A 6,985-nucleotide genomic window follows, 5' to 3' on the forward strand; every position below is an offset into this window, starting at 1 on the left:
TGCACCCTGACGGTCATAGGCAGCTCAGAGTGCAGCAACACCTGGGCCAGGCACGCGTGGGAACCCTGGAGACCCAGCTCAGGGCGGCGGATACCGCTTTCCTTATGGCCATGCACTGGAGTGGCTAGTGCTGGCTGCTGGGTTCAAATCCTGACTGCCACTCTTAGGCCACATAACTCTGAACATGACATTACCCTCCCCAAGCCTCAGATTTTTTAGCTGAGGAATGGGGATAAGTGAGGGTTAGATTAAACAGATCATGCTTAGAAGAGGTGTCATAAAGTCTTCAGCACACAGGCTACTGTTATTGTTGCTGATTTGACAATATTCAATATTTGGGAGGCAGTGGGAGCTACAGTGAAAACCAGACGGGTGTAGGCTCTGCCTTGGGGAGCTCGGGCTGGTCGGAGATTGTGGGGCAGACGGGGACACTGATCATACATGGCCATCAGGTCTATGATGCGGGAGGATGGGGCCCTGGGAGGACAGAGTAGGTGACTCAGCGGGGGAAGGAGGGGGAATCATGGAACATCTCTGTGTGGAAGGGACAGCTGAGGGGACCTGAGGCCCGTGGCTAGGAGAAACATGTGGGTGGCTTCCCAGGTGATTCAGTGGTAAAGAATTCACTTGCCAGTGCAGGAGACCCAAGAGACGTGGCTTTGATCCCTGGGTTGGGAAGATCCCCTGAGGGAGGAAATGGCAGCCCACTCCAGTGCTCTTGCCTGGAGAATCCCATGGACAGAGGAGCCAGGCGGGCTACAGTGCATGGAGTCACAAAGACTCAGACACGACTTGGTGGCTGAGTGTGCAAGCTGTTCCAGGCAGAGGGAACAGCCTGTGCAAAGTCTCCTCCAATGGGTCCCCTCCTCTTCCACCCTCTGTTAGTGAAGGAAGCCTCTAGGTCCGCCGTTCCCTCTTCTCTCCTAGGGAAGCCCCCATCGCCTCTCCTCCCTCATCAGACTGCCGAGTTCCAAGAACCTGCAGAGGTGTCCCTGCCCACCACAGCAGGCTACATACCCTCTCAGGAACCTGGTATCAGAGGGTAGCCTCTGCCCACCACCAAAGTTTATTGGGCACCTACTCTGTGCCTGGTTGGCATGGGTAGGAGAACAAGACAGTCTCTACTTTCCTCAGGCTTACATGCTGGCAGGGGACACAGGCCTTGTGTCAACAAGCTGATAGAACATCCCAATTTCAGTGGCAAAGAGCAGTGACACTGGGTCAGTGACAGAGGAGGGGAGGTGGTTTTAGAGAGAGGCCAGGGAGGGCCTCCTGGAGGTTGAGACCCGAATGAAGTGACAGAGGCTGAGGGAATGGTGTTCAGGCAGAGGGAACAGCCGGTGCTAAGGCTCTGAGGTTGGGCCAGGCCCAGTTTCTCCAGTTTTCTCAACAAGTAACATAAGGAAGCCGGTGTGGCTGGTGGGGCGTGAGTGAGGACAGGAAGCTGGCAGGGCAGATTGTGCACGGCCTCCGGGGCTGCTGTAGGGACCTGGGCTTTCAGCCTGAGTGAGGCGGGAGTCCTGGAGGGCTGCAAGCAGAAAAGGAGGCTATAGGACGAGTGGGCTGGGCCCGTGCTCAGCGCTGGGCAAGCCTTGCCTCATGGGGTCCTCACAGCCCCCCAGCACTGGGCACTGTTGCTGGCCCTGTCTTCCAGGTGGGTCTCGGCGAGTGTACCTCCCCACTCAGATCCACACTGCTGCTACCCAGAGACCTATGATCCCATGATCAGATTGCATGCCATGGTGTCAGAAAAAGAGAAGGAGCCTGTCGCCATCCCCGGCATGGTGCTCACCACTGTCCTGGGGATGCGGGATGCGAAAAAGTTGGCGTTTCGCTAGTTGACAGATGTCTGTGCTGCCTCTGTTGTTGGCCTGTGGACTGGGAGGCAGGGAACGTGGCTTCGGGGGGACATGGCGTCTTGGGCAGAGGAGTGGGGTCCGTGAGAGGAGGCCTGGGCAGCTGGGGCTGTGCCTCCATTCCAGCAGCGCCGTGGGTGGGAACGCTGTTGATGCCGGGCTGTGGGTGGCACACAGAGTCTCCCGACCTGACTGCTGCCACTGCCCGCTGCCTCCCTGCCAAGTCCAGTTGGATCATCTCATTCTGTCGGCAGCCTGATGCCCTCAGTCTCCCCCCTCGTGTCTCAAGGTAGACATTTAACTGGGGCTTTGGACGCTCAGAGCGACAGCAGTGCTTCCAGGCTCTGCTACTTGGGTGTGGGGATTGTTGTCCTTGTTCAGTCTCTAAGTCATGTCTGACTCTTTGCAACCCCATGGACTACAACACACCAGGCTTCCCTGTCCTCTACCGTCTCCTGGAGTTTGTTCAGATTCATGTCCCTTGAGTCACTGATGCTGTGCAACCATCTCATCCTCTGCTGCCCTCTTCTCCTTTTGCTTTCAATATTTCCTTCCTAGCATCAAGGTCTTTTCCAATGAGTGGGCTTTTCTCATCAGGTGTGGGGATTAAACAAAGCTAAAAAGGGTCCTTCCTGGCAGGTCTTCTCAGGGCCTTTAATATGCAAATATGCTCCCCACAACTTTTCAAAATGCAGTTGGTCCCTTGACCTTTTTTCCTTTGAAATATATTTGGGAATCCTGTGCCCGGAACAGATAGAGTTTAACCCTACCTTTCCCCAGAAAGGAGGCTTGAAGGGTGGAATTTCAGACAGAGCTGTTTAGCCAAGGATCACGGTTTCCTCCCTTCCCCACAGTGCCTGGGCTGTGAGAATGAGCCTAGTGGTCTCCTGATGGAGCTGCAAACTCTGGGAAGGCCAGACGAGCATTTTTGAGCTCATGAGGAGCTCGCAAGCTCAAGGGGAGGCTGGAGGGAGTTAGCCTGGGCAGGAGCGTAGTGGGAGAGTATGGTGGGCACGTCTCCTGGGAGAGTCATGCAGTCTGTGGGGACTTGGCTCAGGAGAGAAACATCTGGTCCTCCAGGAGGCTGCAGACCAGCCATGCCCTTCTGGAAGCTGCTGTGGTTACTGCTGTCTCTGTTATTGACAAAGAGACAGGGAAGTGGGGATAAAATTGAGGATGCATGGGAAGGCTCCGGCCTCTGGGACAAGGTGGGCCATCACAACTTCTGGCCCTGGACGGGGTCCCCAGGGCCGGCCTCTCCCCACTCCCGCCTCCGCACCAACCTGCCTCTGGCTACCCAGGCTGCACCTGCGGCCACCGCGGGGCGGAGCTTCTCAAACCGTGTTGTCGACAGTTTCCTGCCGCAGCTTCCGGCCCCGGAGGCCAGCTTCACTACCCCCACCCCTTCCCGCTGTCCCTGGAGAAACCTCCACTTTGCTGCCTTGACTCAGGTTCTGATCCCCTTGAGGAGCAGGGCTGTGAGTCTGCCCGGCTGGGCTGGCTGGACTGGGGGAGCAGAGAGGAGTGGGGAGGAGGTACCCAGTGGAGGGCAGTGCATGGATTCAAGCATGGAAGTGAATTTGAAGAAAGACTGATAGCACAGCCTGGCTGGAGCAAAGGAAAGGCCGAGGAATTCAGTTATTAATAGATTCAATGATGTAGGCAGGAGGGAGCCACAGTAGGTCCTTTTTATTTTTTAAAAGATTTTTTTTTTTCATGTGGGTTGTTTTTAAAGTCTTTATTGAATTTGTTACAACATTGCTTCTGTTTTATGTTTTGGGTTTTTGGTCCCCGAGGGATGTGGGATCTTAACTCCCCCTACTAGGGACTGAACCCACACCCCCTGCATCAGAAGGTGAAGTCCTAACCACTGGGCAACCAGGGAAGTCCCACACAGTAGCTTCTGGAGCCAGGGAGGCCCCGGGGGAGAACTACCTAAAAGCAACTTGCAGACCCCAGAGCTTCAGCTTGTGTGGGAAACAGACTGTGGGGTTCAGCCAACCACAGGCACTATGTGAGTTAGATCTGGATCTCAGGTTTTATTAATAGAAAACAGCTGGTGGAGATCAAAGGCGGTGATAGCAGCAGAGACAGACCACGGGGGAGGAGGTCTGGACTAGACAGGTGGGAGCAGCTGCGCGGGGAGGCAGAGACAGAATGGCCTGAGTTGGGAGCAGAGGACGGGGAAGGAGAGAGAACAGGAACCGTCAGAGAGGAAGGGGGCAAGCTGGGGGGTCGGTGAAGGACTCAAGAGAGCTGCGATGCTCAAGCAGGAGGCGGGGGGGGGGGGGGGGGGACGGTCACAGTGTCCATCACTCAGGGGACCCAGCCTCGAAGAGGGTGCCTGGTGCCCATCAGGTGGTGATATCTTGGCAGCTGGAGGGCAGCCAGGTGGAGGTGGGGGGGGAGCAGATAATGACAGGAGTGTAGACAGCCTGCTTTTTTCCCTTTTTAATTAATATTTCTAGCGCCTGGTATGTCTATATGTGGGCTTTCCAGGTGGTGCAGTGGTAAGGAACCTGCCTGCCAATGCAGGAGACGTGTAGATGCAGGTTCAGTGCCTGGGTCTGGAGGATCTCCTGGAGGAGGAAAGGGCAACCCACTCCAGTATTCTTGCCTGGAGAACCCCATGGACAGAGGAGCCTGGTGGGCTACCGTCCATGGGGTCGCAGAGTCGGACGCAACTGAGCACACACGCAATCGTGTCTATAGTTTCCTGCGGCCTGTCCTCTCTTTACATAAATAATCATTTACATACAGTAAAGTTTATCCCTTTTAGTGAAACGCTCTCTAAGATTGGACAAAGGCATACAGCTGAGAAACTATCTTAAGATACAGGCTATTCTTCTGAATTCCCTTATACCCCTTTGTAATCAGTCCTTATCCCGACACCCCCACTTCCCAGCAGGTCTGCAGCCTCGGCAGCCTGCACCTGCTCTGCAGTTCTGAATGGAACCAGATGGTTTGTAGCCTTTTGAGCCTGGCCCTTTGCTCTCAGCATGATGCCTTTCAGGTTCATTCATGTGTGTGCATCACCACGTCCTTGCATTTCATGATAGAGTAGGATCTCACGTGGGATGTACTCCCACTTTCTTCAACTGCTGGAAAACGTTGATCTTCCCAACCCAGGGATCAAACCTGGGTCTCCCTTACTGCAGGCAGAATCTTGACCATCTGAGCCACCAGGGAAGCCTTTAAGTTCTTTCTACATGTTGGCAATCGTGAACAGAGCTGCTGTAAACAGTTCTGTGCAGGTCTTCGTGTGAGCCTATTCCATTTTTCCAGGATGAATACCCAGAAGCCCTCCTGACTCTGTTTTGTTTTTTTTTTTTTCAAATGTTAAACTTTTTATTCTGTATTGTGGTGTAGCTGATTAACAATGTTGTGGTGGTTTCAGGTGAACAGTGAAGGGACTTAGCCGCACATATACATGTATCCATTCTCCCCCAAACGCCCCTCCCGTCCAGGCTGCCACATGATACTGGGTAGAGTTCCCTGTGCCTTAAAGTTCCATGTCCTTGTTGGTTATTCATTTTGAACTGACGCTTTTAATTTTATTTTAAAATTTTTATTATTTATTTACTTGGCTGTGCCGGGTCTTAGTTGCCGCAGGATCTTTAGTTGAGGCATGTGGGATATAATACCTCGACCAGGGATGGATCTCGCCTCCCTCTCCCCCCAGCCTTGCTTTGGGAGCTCAGAATCTTAGCCACTGGACCACCGGTGAAGAAATCCTCCGATTCTTTAAACACTCTTAAGGGATGATGGGGGCTTTCCTGGTGGCTCAATGGTAAAGAATCTTCCTGCCATTGCAGGAGACACAGGTTTGATCCCTGGGTCGGGAAGATCCCCTGGAGAAGGAAATCGTTATCCACTCCAGTATTCTTGCCTGGAGAATTCCATGGACAGAGGAGCCTGGCAGGCTACAGGCCATGGGGTCAAAAAGAGTCGGACACGACTTAGCAACTCAACAAAAACAATTAATGGGATGGTGACTATTTCTCCTGGTCCCCAGTTAATCACCTGCCTATAACTATTGGGACATCCAGGGCTTGGACCCCCAACTCTGGCCCTCGCAACCCCAGGGTCAGAAGGCTTCTGGTTAGAAAGCTGGTTCTGGCCCCTCCTCCAGCTGCCCTGATTCAGGCCTCGAATGATTCTCATTCAGTCCCAGTGCCTGTCTTTGCATGTTCCTGAACACCAGGGAAAGGCAGCCTTTCTCAATCCACAAAAGCTTTCTTTCCACCCCCTGCTTATAATTGCTGAACTAAGAAGGATGTCCAAGGACCCTTCCTTGAATGCAAACTATGCCTGGGTGGCCTTAACTGGACCCATCTTAGAGAAAACCAGAAACTGTTATGGGCATAATTTTTTCAACATTATATAAAAACTTAAAAACATACAGAAAATGAGAACAATTCGTTGTACAAAAATTATCTACCTCTTAGATTCTACAGTGGGATTTTGCTATATTTGCTTCATCGCATACACTTGATCCTCATTATTATTGCATTCTGTATCTGCCAACTCGCCTGCTTGCTAAAATTTATTTGTAACCTCTAAGCTCATGCTCGCTGCACTTTCACAGTTGTTGGAGGGCATGTGCAGAGCGGTGTGAAATTTGCGTCAACCCACATGCTGGTTCCTGCCGAGGCTGAGCAAGGCAGTGCTTTGCCGTCTCGTTTCAGCTCATGTTGTAAACAAGCCTCTTTCTCACAGTCTGTTTGGTACCACATTTTTGTGCTGTTTGTCCATAATTTCACTGTGTCAGTGGTCCCCCAGGGCAGCACTGAGGCGCTGTTTAGTGTTCCGAAGTGCAGGAAGGCTGAGCTATGCCTCCCAGAAAAAGTACGTGTTGAATAAGCTTATAGTTATAGGGCTGTTGGCCAAGAGTTCAGTGCTAATGAGTCAATATAATTATGTAAGGTGTCTTTAAACAGAAGTAAATAAACGAAGGTTATATACTGATCTGTTGATGAAAATTTGGTGACCAGAGACTTAAAGGAACTTAACCCTGAATTTCTTCTAGAAGCAACGGCTTAGTACTTCCTCATTCGATACCTTATACCTTGCAGACGGCAAGACTCAACTATATCAATCTATTTATCCATACATCAACTTTCACATGT

This window comes from Budorcas taxicolor, chromosome 11 (genome assembly GCF_023091745.1).
Source record: "Budorcas taxicolor isolate Tak-1 chromosome 11, Takin1.1, whole genome shotgun sequence".
NCBI lineage: Eukaryota > Metazoa > Chordata > Mammalia > Artiodactyla > Bovidae > Budorcas > Budorcas taxicolor.